This window comes from Eretmochelys imbricata, chromosome 7 (genome assembly GCF_965152235.1).
Source record: "Eretmochelys imbricata isolate rEreImb1 chromosome 7, rEreImb1.hap1, whole genome shotgun sequence".
Taxonomy (NCBI): domain Eukaryota; kingdom Metazoa; phylum Chordata; order Testudines; family Cheloniidae; genus Eretmochelys; species Eretmochelys imbricata.
The window spans coordinates 40544607-40563632 of NC_135578.1; the positions used below are offsets into that span (position 1 = coordinate 40544607).

The 19026-nt window shown below is 42.0% G+C and overlaps 1 protein-coding gene across 4 annotated transcripts in view; it reads right to left on the reverse strand.

Moving 5' to 3' along the window:
• ATP2B2 (ATPase plasma membrane Ca2+ transporting 2) overlaps positions 1–19026 on the reverse strand; it is a 330044-nt gene that overhangs the window by 222476 nt on the left and 88542 nt on the right. The gene's annotated exons all lie outside the window — the stretch shown is intronic.

Sequence of the window (19026 nt, forward strand, 5' to 3'; positions counted from 1 at the left end):
CTCACTGCACAGGCCCACAGGAGAGAAGCAGCGTGCTAAACTTCTGGAGGAACCTTCTTGCAACATTTCCAGTAACAGTTCTGGCCACGCACTAAGCATTTGGGCGAGCTGTGTCCAGCCCTTCTTGGCTGAAAGAAGAGTCACAGTGCCACTGGATGTTGTGTGTACAGGAAGTAAAGATGGAAAATTGGAGAACAACCAGAAATATATGTTTGCAGGAGACCCAATTTAAAAACGCTTCTGTTTCATGCGTGCGTATTTGTGCGGATATGTTTCTGGCTTGGGTTTGAATGATTGTCCAATTCAGTTGATCACCTTGCTGTTGGAGTGTGTTCCTCCTAGCTTTTCCCAAAAGGAAGGTTTACAAATTCCCTTCCTCATATGTGGCCTTTTACCTAGACTTTAATTATGTACCTTTTAACTTGTCATACAGGAATGTTGGACTATCAAGGTTCCTTCTCCACTCTGAACTCTAGGGTACAGACGTGGGGACCTGCATGAAAAACCCCCAAAGCTTATTTTTACCAGCTTAGGTTAAAACTTCCCCAAGGTACGAACTATTTTACCTTTTGTCCCTGGACTTTATTGCTGCCACCACCAAGAGTCTAACAAATATAACAGGGAAAGAGCCCACTTGGAAACGTCTTTCCCCCCCAAAATCCCCCCAAGCCTTACACCCCCTTTCCTGGGGAAGGCTTGATAAAAATCCTCACCAATTTGCATAGGTGAACACAGACCCAAACCCTTGGATCTGAAGAACAATGAAAAAGCAATCAGGTTCTTAAAATAAGACTTTTAATTAAAGAAAAAATAAAAGAATCACCTCTGTAAAATCAGGATGGTAAATACCTTACAGGGTAATCAGATTCAAAACAGAGAATCTCTCTAGTTACAAAAAGACACAAACAGGAATATACATTCCATTCAGCACAACTTATTTTATCAGCCATTTAAACAAAACAGAATCTAACGCATATCTAACTAGATTGCTTATTGACTTTTTACAGGAGTTCTGACCTGCATTCCTGCTCTGGTCCTGACAAAAACAACACACAGACAGAGAGAACCCTTTGTCCCCACCCCCTCAGCTTTGAAAGTATCTTGTCTCCTCATTGGTCATTTTGGTCAGGTGCCAGCGAGATTGTCTCACCTTCTTAACCCTTTACAGGTGAAAGGGTTTTTCCTCTGGCCAGGAGAGATTTAAAGGTGTTTAAGCTTCCCTTTATATTTATGACATGGACAATATGTACCAGAGACTTTTATACACAGAGTAGGAAATTTTATCGGAACCTGAGTGTTGGTAGAATTTTTATTACAAAAGCCATTATTTTCCCACAAATGCTTGCAAATCTTAGAAATTAAATGCTTTCCCATAAACCCCAGATACTGCTCTCAAAAGCATGCTGCATTGTATACTCTGATGGATTTGATACAGTCTGTCAAGAAATTATATGGGATATCAATTGGATTTATCAATACATTGAAATTTAAATTCAACTGCCACCCTTTAATGCAATCACCAAGATAAATATACAAACAACTTTATTCAGGTTTAACACTAAGCCAGAACAGCGAAGGTTTAATTAGACTGACAGAGTGGACCACAGGGTATTACTAACAAACCTATAGTAGAGGCCTCAGCAATACAGTGGTTCCAATCATTGCTCTTCAGCAGAACTCAGAAGAGCAATGGATAATTGCTCCTCCTTTCCAAGACCTTTGTCCATAGGGTCCTTTATCTCTGCATCTCTACAATATTGACATGAGACAACTGGAAGAGATAGGTTTCAGAGTAACAGCCATGTTAGTCTGTATTCGCAAAAAGAAAAGGAGTACTTGTGGCACCTTAGAGACTAACCAATTTATTTGAGCATAAGCTTTCGTGAGCTACAGCTCACTTCATCGGATGCATACTGTGGAAAGTACAGAAGATCTTTTTATACACAGAAACCATGAAAAAATGGGTGTTTACCACTACAAAAGGTTTTCTCTCCCCCCACCCCACTCTCCTGCTGGTAATAGCTTATCTAAAGTGATCACTCTCCTTACAATGTGTATGATAATCAAGTTGGGCCATTTCCAGCACAAATCCAGGTTTTCTCCCCAGCCCCCCACAAACCCACTCTAGGTAATAGCTTATCTAAAGTGATCACTCTCCTTACAATGACAGGTTTCAGAGTAACAGCCGTGTTAGTCTGTATTCGCAAAAAGAAAAGGAGTATTTGTGGCACCTTAGAGACTAACCAATTTATTTGAGCATGAGCTTTCGTGAGCTACAGCTCACTTCATCGGATGCATACCATGGAAACTGCAGCAGACTTTATATACACACAGAGATCATGAAACAATACCTCCTCCCACCCCACTGTCCTGCTGGTAATAGCTTATCTAAAGTGATCATCAAGTTGGGCCATTTCCAGCACAAATCCAGGTTTTCTCACCCTCCACCCCCCCACACACAAACTCACTCTCCTGCTGGTAATAGCCCATCCAAAGTGACAACTCTCTACACAATGTGCATGATAATCAAGGTGGGCCATTTCCTGCACAAATCCAGGTTCTCTCACCCCCTCACCCCCCTCCAAAAAACACACACACACAAACTCACTATCCTGCTGGTAATAGCTCATCCAAAGTGACCACTCTCCCTACAATGTGCATGGTAATCAAGCAGGAGAGTGAGTTTGTGTGTGTGTGTGTGTCCCCGGGAAAAAAAAAGGGGGGGGTGAGAAAGCCTGGATTTGTGCTGGAAATGGCCCACCTTGATTTTCTCACCCCCCCCACTTTTTTTTTCCCGGGGACACACACACACACACACACACACACAAACTCACTCTCCTGAATTCCAATTCAACAGTCTCTCGCTGGAGTCTGGATTTGAAGTTTTTCTGTCGTAATATCGCAACTTTCATGTCTGTAATCGCGTGACCAGAGAGATTGAAGTGTTCTCCGACTGGTTTATGAATGTTATATTTCTTGACATCTGATTTGTGTCCATTTATTCTTTTACGTAGAGACTGTCCAGTTTGACCAATGTTCATGGCAGAGGGGCATTGCTGGCACATGATGGCATATATCACATTAGTGGATGTGCAGGTGAACGAGCCTCTGATAGTGTGGCTGATGTTATTAGGCCCTGTGATGGTGTCCCCTGAATAGATATGTGGGCGCAGTTGGCAACGGGCTTTGTTGCAAGGATAGGTTCCTGGGGCCTCCAGCTTTCACCCTGACCACACCACACGATCCACTGTCTACAGCCAAGCTCTGCGATACAACCGCATTTGCTCCAACCTCTCAGACAGAGACAAACACCTACAAGATCTCTACCAAGCATTCTTTCAACTACAATACCCACCTGCGGAAGTGAAGAAACAGATTGATAGAGCCAGAAGAGTTCCCAGAAGTCACCTACTACAGGACAGGCCTAACAAAGAAAATAACAGAACGCCACTAGCAGTCACCTTCAGCCCCCAACTAAGACCCCTCCAACGCATTATTAAGGATCTACAACCTATCCTGAAGGATAACCCAACACTCTCACAAATCTTGGGAGACAGGCCAGTCCTTGCCTACAGACAGCCCCGCAACCTGAAGCAACCACATTCCACACAACAGAACCACTAACCCAGGAACCTATCCTTGCAACGAAGCCCTTTGCCAACTGTGCCCACATATCTATTCAGGGGACACCATCACAAGGCCTAATAACATCAGCCACACTATCAGAGGTTCGTTCACCTGCACATCCACTAATGTGATATATGCCATCATGTGCCAGCAATGCCCCTCTGCCATGTACATTGGTCAAACTGAACAGTCTCTACGTAAAAGAATAAATGGACACAAATCAGATGTCAAGAATTATAACATTCATAAACCAGTTGGAGAACACTTCAATCTCTCTGGTCACGTGATTACAGACATGAAAGTTGTGATATTACAACAGAAAAACTTCAAATCCAGACTCCAGCGAGAGACAGTTGAATTGGAATTCATTTGCAAATTGGATACAATTAACTTAGGCTTGAATAGAGACTGGGAGTGGCTAAGTCATTATGCAAGGTAACCTATTTCCCCTTGTTTTTTCCTACCCCCCCCCCACGTTCTTGTTAAACCCTGGATTTGTGCTGGAAATGGTCCACCTCGATTATCATACACATTGTAAGGAGAGTGATCACTTTAGATAAGCTATTACCAGCAGGAGAGTGGGGTGGGGGGAGAGAAAACCTTTTGTAGTGGTAAACACCCATTTTTTCATGGTTTCTGTGTATAAAAAGATCTTCTGTACTTTCCACAGTATGCATCCGATGAAGTGAGCTGTAGCTCACGAAAGCTAATGCTCAAATAAATTGGATAGTCTCCAAGGTGCCACAAGTACTCCTTTTCTTTTTTCTGGAAGAGATAGTGAGACACCATGGGCTTATCCGGTCACAATATGCTGATTACTCTCAACTATATATTTTATTCTCAACTGAAGCAGCCAGTGCCACTACTAAAATGTCAGAATATCTAAATTATCTCTGGGATGAAGAGAAGCTGGAGCAAGCCAAATCCAGGCAAGAGCAAAGTAATGCTTGTCAGAAAGGGAAAATACTTGGAAGAGCTGGGCAAGATGTCTTTACCTTCTATCAAATGCATACAGTCTCCATTCACCGAAGTGCAAAGCCCCTGGACCTGGCTGGTCTCCTCGGTAAGTTCAGATGACCAAGTAACATCAGTTTTTAAAAATGTCTTCTTTCACGTCAAGCTTACTAGGCAACTTTGTTCCTTCCTCCCGGATGAGACCCTGGCCCCAGTGATTGGTACATTTATCACTTCTATGATGGATTACTGTAGTTTATTGTATCTGAAGCTGAATGTGAAAAATAAAATACACAGGCTCCAGCTGGTACAGACGGCTGCCTGCCTTCTCCATGGCTCAGACCCCAGTGACCACATCACACAATGTGCAAGTCTGCCCACCAGCTCCTGGGCTGTTTCTGATGCCAGTTTAAGGCCTTGGTCCTAATTTTCAAAGCAATTAATGGATCAAGCCTCTGCTACATCAATCTATGAACCACCATGACAGCTGTGCTCCTCTGAAACAATGCAGATCCCAAAGCCCAAGAAGCAGCACATAACAGCTGAGGACAAAGCATCTTCTGTCGAAGGGTCTGGCTACGGAACAATCTTCCAGAGGAGATCAGGTGAATCCAAAGTTTGGCCACCTTTAGGGAATGTTGCACAACCTTCCTCTTTGAGGAAGCCCTTCCACTATAAGTGACAAAATTCAAACACCCCTTTTATTCCCAAAACCTTCACATCTCTGCACATTCTCTTCCCACCACCCCAAAAAAACCTACCCGAAGCAGAATTCTAACCCCATGAAAAGAGAAGTGCCAGAGACTCCATGAAGTCCACTAGGAACCTTGCTGTTGCTACGGATTTTATGTGGAGAGCTCTCAGATATTATGGTGACGGCAGTACAAAACTCTAAGATAGACAGACTTTAAAGGGATCCTCAGTGAGGAAACTCACACTGGATTGGGAAAGGGGATGGAAGTAGTGCCTGAAAAAGAAAAATCATTTTGTCCACAATAAGGAGTATTTACAAGCTTCACTTGGCCAGCTACAGCAGGATAGAAAAAAAACTGAGTGGAGAAGGTAAACAATTATTCATTCAACAGGATAAAATGAAAGTTTTAAATACTAAGGAAAGTAACTACAGCTCTAGCAAATTGAGACTTTCCATTAAAGATAGTGTCCAGCGTCAATTATATTGGTACATAAACAGTGAAGTCATCACTTCCCAGGATAATACACTTGTGTGAACATTATTGTCAAGATTCTCATACCAAAGATACCTGCCAAGCTCATATGTTAATGAGCAGGTTGGCACAAGTACTTAGAGTTTATAAATGAATAGCCTACAAAGCAAAGGGGATCCAGACACTAGGACTGACTCCTGAGAGGAAAGGCAGCCATATCTCAGAGACACGAGTAGGCTGGATCTCAGACACTGCAAGGCTAAGAACCAGACCAGGACTGAAAACAGGCAGCTTTTTACTTGACTCAACTTGATCTTCAAATTTATGCCTTATCAAATTTAACTGATAGCCAGCTGGAACCTAGAATTATTTTTTTATTTCTTTTAAATGAATCTTGCTTTCTTAAAGATGCATGGTCTTAGAGTAATTACTACACTCCATTCTCAGAGACAAAGAAAACAAATTGCTAGAAACCCTTGGTCTAAGGCATAGGGCAATATTCCAAAGAGCTATTAGTGCAGCCATGTCAGTAAGGTAAAACAAACAAGCATAGTAATGAAGGAAGATAGGAAAAGGGGACTGAAGGTTGTGACGGAATGGTAACTGTATTATACTCTACTGACAGTAGGTGGCATTGTGTATAACATACAGTAGACCACCAGTTAGAAGTTAGGAACACCAGAGTTAAGAACTGACCTGTCAACCACACACCTCATTTGAAACTGGAAGTAAGCAATCAAGCAGCAGCAGAGACAAAAGTAAGCCAGTACAGTACTGTGTTAAGCATAAACTACTAAAAAAATAAAGGGAAAGTTTAAAAAAATGATTTGACAAGGTAAGGAAACTTTCTGTGCTTGTTTCATTTAAATTAAGATGGTTAAAAGCAGCATTTTTCTTCTACATAGTAACGTTTCAAAGCTGTATTAAGTCAATGTTCAGTTGTAAACTTTTGAAAGAACAACCATAACATTTTGTTCAGAGTTACAAACATCTCCACTCCCCAGGTGTTCCTAACTCTGAGGTTCTACTGTGCCTTATTTAAGCTAACCTCAGCCATACCTGGCACCACATCTCTGGTGTATCTCTTTGCCAAGGAGACACTCCTCCGTCACTTGCTTTCCCCTACCCTCACTCTCTCATTTTCACTGGGCTAGGGAGGGTCCCTTTTCGATCGGGTGTTTGTTTGAAAACTGGACACCCAGCAACCCTTGGTACAGGAGCCTGACCTGCTGTTAGCAGCCTGACAACCAACAGGGGTGGGCACACTATGGTCCGTGGCCCGGATCCGGCCCACCAGCTGTTTTAATCCGGCCCTCGAGCTCCTGCTGGGGAGCGGGGTCTGGGGCTTACCTTGCTCTGGTGCTCCAGCAGGGTCGAGGGCTGCTCCACGCGGCTCCTGCAAGCAGCAGCATGCCCCTCCCCAGCTCCTATGTGTAGGGGCAGCCAGGGACTCCACTCTGCACGCTGCTCCTGCCCCAAGTGCCTCCCCCACAGCTCCCATTAGCTGGGAACCGTGGTCAATAGGAGCCTCGGGGCGGTGCCTGTGGATGGGGCAGTGTGCAGAGCTACCTGGCCCCGCCTCCACTTCCAAGCCGGAAAAGGGACATGCTGCTGTTTCCAGGAACGCTTGAGGTAAGTGCTGCCCAGAGCCTGCACCCCTGTGCCCCAAACCCCTGCCCCAGCCCTGATCTCCCTCCTGTCTTCCAAACCCCTCAATTCCAGCCTGGAGCACCCTCCTCCACCCCAAACCCATCATCCCCAACCCCACCCCAGAGCCTGCACCCCCTAGCTGGAACCCCCCCCCATGCCCCAACCTCCTGCCCCAGCCCTGATCCCCCTTGGTCCCAACCTGGAGCAGCCTCCTTCACTCCAGAGCCTACAATCCCAGCCAGAGCCCAAACCCCTTCCCACAACCCAGCCAGGGCCCCCCCCCGCACCTTGAACTCCCATTTCTGGCCTCACCCTGGAGCCTGCACCCCCAACCAGAGCCCTCACCCCCTCCTGCACCCCAACCCCAATTTGAGCATTCATGGCCCACCATACAATTTCTATTCCCAGATGTGGCCCTCGGGCCAAAAAGTTTGCCCACCCCTGGTGTAAAAGTTGTACCCGACAAAGATTCTGCAAAAGAAATCAATTAAAGGAGATGTAAATTTTAATAGACCTCATGATCTATACGTTATTGGCATAAGAAGAGGGCATTTAATATTATATTCTGTAATGTGATTTTTTTTACATGTATTACGTTCACTTGCTTTTATGAAGCATGAAATATCCAGGATAATTTTTGCATTAAACTGTTTTTTTTAAATAAAACTTTTTTTTAATCAATAAGTTATTCAACACTTTTTTCTTGATCCAAGTATTTTGGAAAGGAAATTCTTTGGACACATTTACAAACCACACAGTTATGGTTCAGAAATGTTGTGACAAATTATCACAGTGTGATTCTCTGGCATGACAATATTTTCAAAAGCTTTCAGCCTCTACAAAGTTATTTTTATTTGATTTGAAATAGTGAGGGGGGGGAAAGGAAATTAAGTGATTGCCTGGAAAAAATTAAATTGCTGACTCTACTTTTGTGCAGTATATTAATGCATTTCTGCCTTCTGTATGCAAACCAGGTGATTCAATAAAGTAATACATTTCTACATATCTATTGCTTTTTGGGCGGTGGGACCTGGGGGAGATCGGAGGAACCAGAAGACCTAATAATCAATTATTCTGCCTGTTCCTTAAGCATATGGCACAATTACCGCATACTGGAAAAAAAATCCATCAGTTAAATAGCCATGAATGTCTCATGGAACAATTTGTTTGTGATATCATCTCCATAGCAACCAGTTGAAGCATCACAAACAGAGGATGATTCCTACTTTGGTATAAGTAGCAAAACAAGATCATTGCTAATAGTAAAAAGCCAGTAAGAGTGAAAAACAAAATGACTTATCAGACCAGTTATCAGTAAACATAGCATGTTTCACAGCTGTTTATGATGAAGGATATAGAATAATACAGAATCCTCAATGAGCTACTGTGGGTATTTTTAATTAAGGGCCATTGCAATTTTTGACTTTACTCCTAATTACAACAGCTCATGAAATTTCTGTCAAAACGGAATGAAGAGAGAAAAATGGCAAGAATTGCACTTTTTTACAGTATCATCTTAGGAATTGTTGTTTTAAATGGAAGGCATTGTCCTGGAAGGACATTAAAAGCCCAACGATACTGGTGACTGCCTACTATGTGACAGCTCACATGTGAAACAGGGCTCTGGGGGCTATTTAAAGGGCCTGCGGCTCCCCTGCTTTTACAGCCCCGGTCCTTTAAATAGCCCCCGGAGCCCCGCAGCCGCTACCCCAGGGCTCCAGCAGCAGGGCTCTGCAGGCAATTTCAAGGGCCTGGGGCTCCCAGCAGTGGAAGCCGGGTTGCTCCAGTACGGTGCACCGGCTCTTGCCGGTACACCGTACTGTGGCATACTGGCTTACTTTCACCTCTGCCCCTTTTCCTTTTCTGTGGTACTCCTTCCTAGGCAGTCATTTCCCATTGTGTACGCGTGCAGCTGATTGTTCCTTCCTAAGTGGAATACTTTGCATTCATCGTTATTGAATTTCATCCTATTTACTTCAGACCATTTCCCCAGTTTGTCCAGATCATTTTGAATTTTAATCCTATCCTCCAAAGCACTTGCAACCCCTCCCACCTTGATAAAGTCTGCAAACTCTAAGCCATTATCTAAATCATTGATGAAGATATTGAACTGAACCAGACCCAGAACTGATGCCTGCAGGACCCCACTCAATATGCCCTTCCAGCTTGACTGTGAACCACCGATAACTATGCTCTGGGAATGGTTTTCCATCCAGTTATGCACACCTTATATTAGCTCCATGTAGACTATATTTCCCTTGTTTGTTTATAAGGTCATGTCAGATAGTATCAAAAGCCATACTAAAGTAAAGATATACCACATCTACCACTTCCCCTTGTCCACAAGGCTTATTACCATGTCAAAGAAAAATATTAGGTTGGTTTGACATGATTGCTTCTTGACAAATCTATGCTGACTATTGCTTATCACCTTAAGTGTCTGCAAATTGATTGCGTAATTATATGCTCCCTTATCTTTCCAGGTACTGAATTTAAACTCACTGGTCTGTAATTCCCTGCATTCTCCTTATTCCCCTTTCCATAGATAGTCTTTATTTCTTTGGCCTTTATTTCACCAGGCCTCCATTAGTTTCATATTCAATAGGAGTTATTTTTCTCCTCTACTGCCACTAGCCACAAACCTGTGGTATAATTTGCACAGGTTTATAGAGTTGCACAGATCTTGCATGATTTCTCAGCATTCTAAAGAGTTACATAGTGCCCTTGCTTTAGAAATACTAATCTGCTTGATCTAATTCTGACTCAGGAAGCAAAGTAACTCGCCTTCCCAAAAAATAGGTGAGGTTTTGGCTCTAGTGATGTTACATCAGCGTCCCATATTACAAAAGGTCAAAGGCTTAAGAACAGTTTCCAACTGATGCTTCAAAATCTAAAAAGTACCAATATTTCAAGAACGTAATGCACCTTCTGTTGTAGTGTCCTTCCAGCTATTGGTGTCCCTGAGATAGAACTGTAATCTGCTGAAAAGTATCTATTAGATGGCAACATTGCGTTGTCAGTTCTTTTAACCAAGAGTGAAATTTTACATATAAACTCCCTTACTAACAAAAAGGTTCTTTAAAAGTATTGTCTTTGAGCCCAGACCTACCAGACGTACAAATTCTGTTAAATATTTGTTTACAATAGGGATCCTAAATATATCCTTTCTGAAACACATCTCGCTCAGCATGCATCTCTTGTGGAACCATAGTATACTTCTAGCTCTACCTAATCTCAAACAGGATGACATATGTCTGATCACAAAAGCACACTATCTTGCCTGATATACATATCATACAGGAGAGAGAGAGCGGAACAATTTAAAGTGAAGAGGTAAGAAGTAGGAGCTATCAGCTTGGGTTTCTCAAACCTGCACTGCGAGTAAGTGTTAAATCCACAGCCAAGAGTAGAAATGAGCAGACGTGAAGATGTTACACCATGATATGATGAGATCCTTGGTCAGATGGAACCATGAAAGCAGATGGTGTATGACGACACTTATCCACAATGCTATATTGTAGTCAGGCACATACCAATAGAAAAATGCAATGAAATATGAGACTACTGGGATACTATGGCTTTTGAGTAATAAAGCTTGAATACCTTTAAGGTCTAATCTACTAGGTCAAATCATTGTGGGGGAAGACAGAGAGCTTAGTTAGCATGTGCTTTAATAGCACGTATGCCAACTAAATAGGTGCTGCACTGGACTGTTTTACTCTTGCAGGATGAAATATTGGTAAGAATACAGAAGACATGTGCCTAGACACTGAAGGCCTGACAGACAATACAAGTGCATCTCCCATTGCTAGCTAAACAAGGATCACATCATCCTGCAGTTCTCACCTGGACAATTCCACCTACAAGCCAAATGCTTTCACAAGCGAAGCATTAGTGAATCAAGCAAAACTACTGAATATTCAAATTCATCTGTCTATATTTTCTATCAGTGTTAGAAGCAAAGGATAGCTATTTTGATTTCAGAGTTGCAAAATCAATATGAGTTTTATTACAAAAGAGATTGCCTGGGAGACTGCACAACAAGAAAGCCTTCAGTAATGTAGAGGAAATTTTAAAATGGCTTCTCATCTTACCCAATTTGTTGTTTTAAGTTTCGTTCTTGGAGACATTAGCAAGCATTTATCTAGGCCATATAAAAATAGATTGTCTTCTATTAACTCTTATCAGTTTGAAAATCTTTGAAAATAGAGTTTGTTGGTTTCAGCAGGCTAGACTAGAACTACAGTATTGAATAATCATTTCCTTTTAATATATGTGCAAATTATATAGTTTAGTAAGGTTTATTACCAGTTTTCATTACTCTAGTTTATTTATATTTTTTCTATAAGCTCTTGAAAAAAGCCACTACAGCCTATAAATATGTTGCAAGGAACTCATTAGTGCACATCTTATAGTCTTTACACTGCTGATGCCTCCCTACTGGAATCAGAGCCCCATTGTGCTAGGCACTATACAGATGCATAAGAGATGGTTTCAGCCCCAAAGGCCTACAATCTAAATAATCCACACAAGTGGCACAGCAAAGTGAATCGCACAATGTGTCACAGCAGACTAATGGGAGAAGCAGGAATAGAACTCAGCTCTCCTGATTCCCAGTCCAGTGCCCCTCTATCCACTAGACCATGCTGCCTCTTCACAACTAGTGATGACTCTTCTCTTGGTCAGGTGGTAGGGGCTTAGACTTTTGTTCTATAACAGCTTCATCTGTGAAGTTCTGCAACTGTGTGCAACATAATGACATCATAGGAGGCCACATAATTGCAAGAGTATCAGTAATAACCACTATCTATCTTTGCATAAATGGTTTCCACTTATACATTACAACTGGAGCTCTAACTCCCTCAGCACTGATTTTTTTAAACACTCCCAAAGACTTCACTTTAAAGTGTATCTAAATCCACCACTTTTTAAAAAAACTGAAATTACTGAATTGCTTAAAATTATGTCTGTTCTGTTTCTATCTTCTTTCCTTCACCAGCATAACTAGTCAAACAGAAAAAAAAAAGGAAAAAAGGAAACACATGAATGACCAAATCCTGCTCTCCTTACTCACATTAGAGTCACTGATTTCAAAAGGACTACTCACATTAGAGTCACTGATTTCAAAAGGACTACTCATGTGTAAGGCAAGGACGATTTGGCCCCAACTCTGTGCTTACAAACAAACAAACAAAAAAACACCTAGAAATATTGTAGGATTTAAGTTATTCTTGCTCCTCATCTTTTGTCTAAATGTTAAACTATATCTTAGAACAAGCAGTCTCTCAGTACTGTCTCACAGGGAGCTTCAGTTAACTTACAGATGTTAGTTTTCTCTTAGGCTTGCTGCAAAAAGTATTTTAGAAAATAAGGATACTGGGATGTTATGAAATGATAGCTTCATTTTAATCCTGGTGAGATAAGTAAAATGTTCATATTCATTATTCAATCAGCTTTCACAAAGGAATATTTTAAAGCATATTTTGTTAACAATTAAGCATTGTGTTTCCATGATAATTAAGCACATTAAAAAATGGAAACTGGAAAAAGAACTGAATATAGTAATCTAGTTCAGCATGTAAGGATAGGGGCATCAGCAAATAACAAAAGATTTTTCATGTCTTAAAAAGAGCAAAGATTATGTAATTTGGGGGTTGTTTTTCTAGACTATGAATATAACTAAAGTAAATGTTAGAAATACATATATATAATAATAATTTGCATATTTACAGTGATTTTCCATCAGTAACTCCCAGTACCCTTTCAAAGCTACATCAGCATTATTATTCACATTATTAGCCCCATTTTACAAAACAGAGAGAGGTTAAATGCCTTGCCCAAGATAAAAAGAAAAGAAAAGAAAAGAAAAGAAAAGAAAAGAAAAGAAAAGAAAAGAAAAGAAAAGAAAATGAGCTCACGAAAGCTTATGCTCATATAAATTTGTTAGTCTCTAAGGTGCCACAAGTACTCCTTTTCTTTTTGCAGATACAGACTAACATGGCTGCTGCTCTGAAACTTGCCCAAGATAAGTGGCAGAATTAGAAATCAGTGGCCTACCGTGACATTTTTAGTAAGACTACAATGATTCGATTCTAAACTTGAATGCCTTAAGTGGTCCAACCATTTTAGTGACATTCCACCAAACAGCATCCTAAAAGCAGTGTGACCTTGCACATACACTCTACAAAATGGCATCCTCCACGCACATTTGAGGGCCAAACAAAATCTTCCCATGGGGTAGATCCAGTCCACAGGCCACCAGATGGAATTCTGGGGCATGCAATGCATGCTTTCCATGCATAGACCGCATGCCACCGTTAAGAACTGAATCCCGATCTCCTGAGATTCTAGCCCATATTCAATCAACTAGACCATAGATGCCCTTCAAGATACCAAGTAGTAGTTTTATTAGTGCCAGGAAGAACTGTTACTTCAATACAGTTGTTTCTTAGGTCTCTCCTTGTGATTCTGTGCACCCCTGTATTCACACCCCACTCACTACTGCAACAATTTTTGTACAAAATATGCAAAATAATATCATTGTAAAATATACGTAACAATCCTGTATGAAGAATTACAGATACTCACTAATATTATGCTTTCAAGTCTGTGACTAGGAGGTGTTTAACCCAGGCACTTCAGGGGGAGTTGATCAACAGATTTTCTCCAGACAAAGGAAGGAGGCCAACACCTCAAACCAGATCTGACCCAAATTCAATGGCTATTTATTTGTATCAGAGGTTGCAGCAACAAGAAATAATTTGCATTGTAGCAACCACCAGCAGGGGGGAACCAGCACGGAACTTTAACTTCTAGACCTCATGGTGCTTTAACTCAGCATGAACTAATGAACTCCCGGCAGGCTGTTGGGGTCAGAACAGAGCCGACACCCAGGGTTACCAGGCAGGTGTCGACTGAACCCCTTATTGGCATGGCTGAACCCCAAAACATTACATCCCCCATCTAGCCACCCTATTTGTTTTTGTTTTTTTTAAATAAAGTACAATTGTACTGAGCAGATACAATCAGCCATTTTAGGTAAATCATTGCAATCAGTTAGTACAGCGGGACCAAAAATGGGATACTAGTACTATACTTTCTCTATAAATCACTTGATTCTGAGAGCAGGACTTCTCTACAAATGTGAATTTCATTTAACAAAACAGGAGAGAACCTTGCCACAATTTCAGAGTGGTACTAAGTGCGCACGTAGCGTGTATTGCAGTGATCCAATCTGAAAGGAACAAAGGCATGGGAGATTATAGTGAGGTCTACATCCAAAAGGCACATCCTTCTTGCCAAGCACAGGTAGCGAAAAGCTCTCAGACAATTGCTGCTACCTAAACATCCAGCAACAGTTGAGAGTCCAACATGACAATAGGTAGCAAGTCCACATAATTAATACATAATAGCAGACATATTACCATGAAAAGGAATACAGTACTGATATCATCTCAGCCATTTCCCCAGATCCTTCCCACACACTGTAATCACCATCTCTCATCTTAGATGGTAAGCTTTTGGGGGCCAGGGATGGTCTTTTGGTCTGTGTGTGTGCAGCACCTAGCAGAACAGGGTCCTGGTCCGCTGTCAGCAATACAAATTAACAACAATCTGGATTGAGCCACTAGCAGCTAACCCTCACCCATAACCCACCTGTGACATATTAGGAAAATCACTCAACCATGCTGATTGTATCAGACAGTATCCAAGGCAACAGATTTAAAAGAATCAGTGTGGCTCTCTGTCTATCATCAGGAGATGATGAACCAACAAAACTAGTGACTTTTCCATACAGCACCTAAGCCTAAAACCAGAACAGCAGCAAATGAGTATTCCTGATGCTGCAGGAGCAGTTGCAACCAACATGCTCTCAGCAATCATTTTCCAAAAAGGGACAGGCAGCTAACTGGAGGTATCATCAATGCCTAGAGATGGTTTCTTAGGGTGCCTTAATTGCTAATAAATAGCAAATTGCCATTGGCTTCTTCCCTCCCACCCCACAAATGAAAGCATTTTGATTTAATGTATTTTGGCAGGTACTGTGCAAAATCTCCAATCAGGAGCAAGCCCCCATTATACTAGATGCTGTACACACACACACACACACACACACCAGGAAGGCAGGTGCCTTGCCCCGAAGAGCTTACTCCTAATTCAAAATGAAATTTAAGAAGTGTGACCATGAGACGAAGTGGGGGATTTTCTTCTTTTTTCCTTGTTTTTTCCAATGGTTTGCATGCAGAGAGGGTGGGACTCAGTTTCCCTGGGTGTTACTGGTTTAACAAGGTGATGGGAGAGGGAGTTTGTTGTTAAAGAGGACCAGCAAGGGAACTTGGGACCCCAGCCAATGGCCTGGAGAATGGATACCCCAGCAACTGATGACCTGGCGACCCAGATGCCCAGCTCAGGAGTCGCAGCCGGTTCTGGCCAGTGGGAGGACAAGGGGCTGCAAAGAGAGGACCCCAGTGACCTAACCAGCCAGTTCCAGCCAGAGGGGACCAGAGGACAGAAGAGGGAGACGAGGCCCAGGCAACCCTGTTTACCTGGAGAGAAGACAATGGACAGAGGTGGGGCTTGGGCCGGTGATATCAGATGCCCAGCTGGGAAGCAGGGGGGCTCTGGGCTGGAGAGGGAGAACAGGAAGAGCCCACCTGGATGCAGGGGAGACTTGGATGTGCTGTGCTGAGGGAGGCCAGGCCAGGCCTGAGGGCCCTGAGAGTTTCCTATGCTGTGTTCAAATGCTCAGTAAACCCTCCTGTTTTACGCTGGCTGAGTGTCACTCCAGTCTAGAGAACAGGGTTACATTACTCCCTTTGGGAGTGGAGGCCCTGGGGGTCCAGAGCGAGTGGACTCCCTGAGGGGGCCCACGGTGAGAAACAGGTGTGCTAAGGCTCAGAGTGGTGCAGCTCCAGCAGGTGGACGGGCTTAACCCCCAAGAGAGAATGGACCCCCGAGAAGGCCTGTCTCACTGAAGGGGGTTCCCCCCACGGAGCGCACAGGGCCAGGAGTGGACATGACCTGTGAGTCCATGACCGACCATATGAACAAAGTGGACAGGGAACTCACTGTTACAATAGTTAGTTATAACTTGATGGATCCAAACCATTTCACAGGGTTTTTCTTGCCCTTTATAAATAAATCAAATCAGCTATCCCTGACTGAAGCTCAAGATAGCCATCTCTGGCTGTTCTATAGGATCATGCTGTAAAAGCAGCTAACATCTGAGCAGTGCAATAGCAGAGAATGGCAATCATGCAAGATTAACAAAGAGAATCCAAGGCATCATTTTCTTAACCATTCCAGGAAATGGTTGGGAATAAGCAGCCATAAATAGAACTAGAAATGTATGGTAATATATACACGCTGCATAGCTATATACATAGCTATAACTGCTATTTTTCCAGAATCCTATAAAGCAATTCCCCACGTCAAAGGTAGATTTTAATGAAACTGCTGACAAACCCCATCCCCTCTCTTCCCTGAAACACATTCACCACTTCCACAGTAAACATTTAACAATTATTTCCATCTTCTGTCTCCTGACAGACTGTCCTCACGTTCTTAATCAAAAAAGACAAATAAAGGAAGATACAGGGCTGTTTGTCCAGAATTAGTACACTCCCCTGAACCATAACCAGAGAGGCAATAAACTGGAAGAAGGTATAAAATCTCAGTGGCAATTCCTTGCACAGAAATCCTCAACAATGAGCCTATCATCTCGTTACTAGTATCATGTAGCCAAAAACAATGTGTATCTACCTTGCAGATTGCTGCCTAGGGACCCCTAAGTAACTCCAGCACTTCTGCATCTGACAGGTTGAAAATCAAGCAGGGTTAGGAATGCTAGCAGAACTGATAAGAAAAGGTAAGGAAAGAATCCATTGCTCTCAGTAGCTTGCCTGCTGACTGTGGTAAGATTTACCTAGAGAGGAAGACAATTGCCAGAGGCATCCACATTAGGAAGGAAACATAGTAGGGTGGTTTGGTTTGTGTGTTTCAGGTGTATTTTATTGATAACCTTAAGATTTGAGGTCTTCCTTTTTTAAGCCCATAAAAAGACAAACACAGATGGAGTTCAATATAGAATTTTATTATCTGCTTATTGTGCATAGATTTGTAAAGGCAGAGAGGGACTGCATATGGAAAAATGAAGCACAGAAAAGCCAAGAGAATTGTCCAAGGCAACACAGTGAGTCAGTGGCCGAGTTGTGAATAGAACTACAATCTCCTGACTAGTCAAATTTGTGCTCTCCACCGGACCAGTGAAGAAAAGTGCCTGGAAACACTCTTCAAAGTATAAATTCCTTAATTCCCAATGACACCTCTGGTGTAAGCTTTTGGGAATTAAACCACAAGGAACCGGATACCTTGTCAGAGCCTCTTCACCTGAGTGAACCGGTAACTCTGCATGCCAGAACCTCTGGAGACAGCAGCGATCAAACAATTTTCGACAGAATTTCAATTTTAGATAATTTTGCTCCAGCATATTTCACCATTTCATGTGCTCATAAAGCTCTTTAATTTGAAAACTATAATGCCCGGAATCTGTACTGTATCACCAAGGGAACAACCTCATGTCTTCAATATATTTTCAACTCGCCTCAGTGCCTTTTTTTTTTTTTTTAAGTTTTTTAATAAAAGGGGACTGCTAAAAAATATTAGCCTTCACCTCATATAAAACTTTAATTTGTCTAACTAGCAGGCTATTCTAATTAAATGCAGGACTTTTAAAAATGTTTGAACCAGACCCATCATGAAAATTGTTTGTCTCAGACAAGGTAATTTACTGAGAATTTCTGAGAATGTAGCAGCATAAAGATCACACTTCAAAAATAGGTTCAAATTGTAATGGATAACAGGAAAGAGATAATTCAATAATCTGTGTAAAAGAATCTAACAGAGCATAACTATGAGTTTATAGAAGTTCTGAAAGCACCTAAGATAACACTATGCAGCAGATCAAAAACACCCTCCAAATTCATTTTCATTATTTTAATCATAAAAGCTTTTCGCCTGTGCATTATAAATAGTACTACATGAATTATTTTCAAATTTCAAGATTGCATAACAAAACCAGCTACTTTACTCTTCCCTTTTTTTTCTTTTTTTTTTTTTAGATTAGGGAAAAATGAGAAAAAGTTTAGTACCCTCTCAACATAACTTAACACAAATATAATGTACACAGGTGCACAGCATTCTCTGCATCTCTCAAGGCAGGAAACTTCAGGAGGCAATGCAGTGATCCTGACAGCTGAAATACGTACACTGTCAAGTCCTCATGGGCATCAATAAAAGCTGTTACGCAGGCTACACCTAGGGTCCATATATATTAGGGGGAAGTTCTACATGGATTTATATCTCTTACACACACTGACTTCAAAGAGGTGTAACTTCAATGCAACATGCTTCAACAAGCACCTTCACTTCCATTGTTCTCCCCATCACCTCTTGCAAAACCATTGACTTTAAAGAGGTTGCAAGGGATATCAGTCAGTACAGAACTTGGCCTTGTGTCTCTAAGAAGCTGAAGGACTATATCAGTTGCCTCTGGTTTTATATATCTACAGCAGGTCAAAAACAACGGGGGATATTTTCCATGAAAATGTTTGTGAAAAAATTGTCCCAT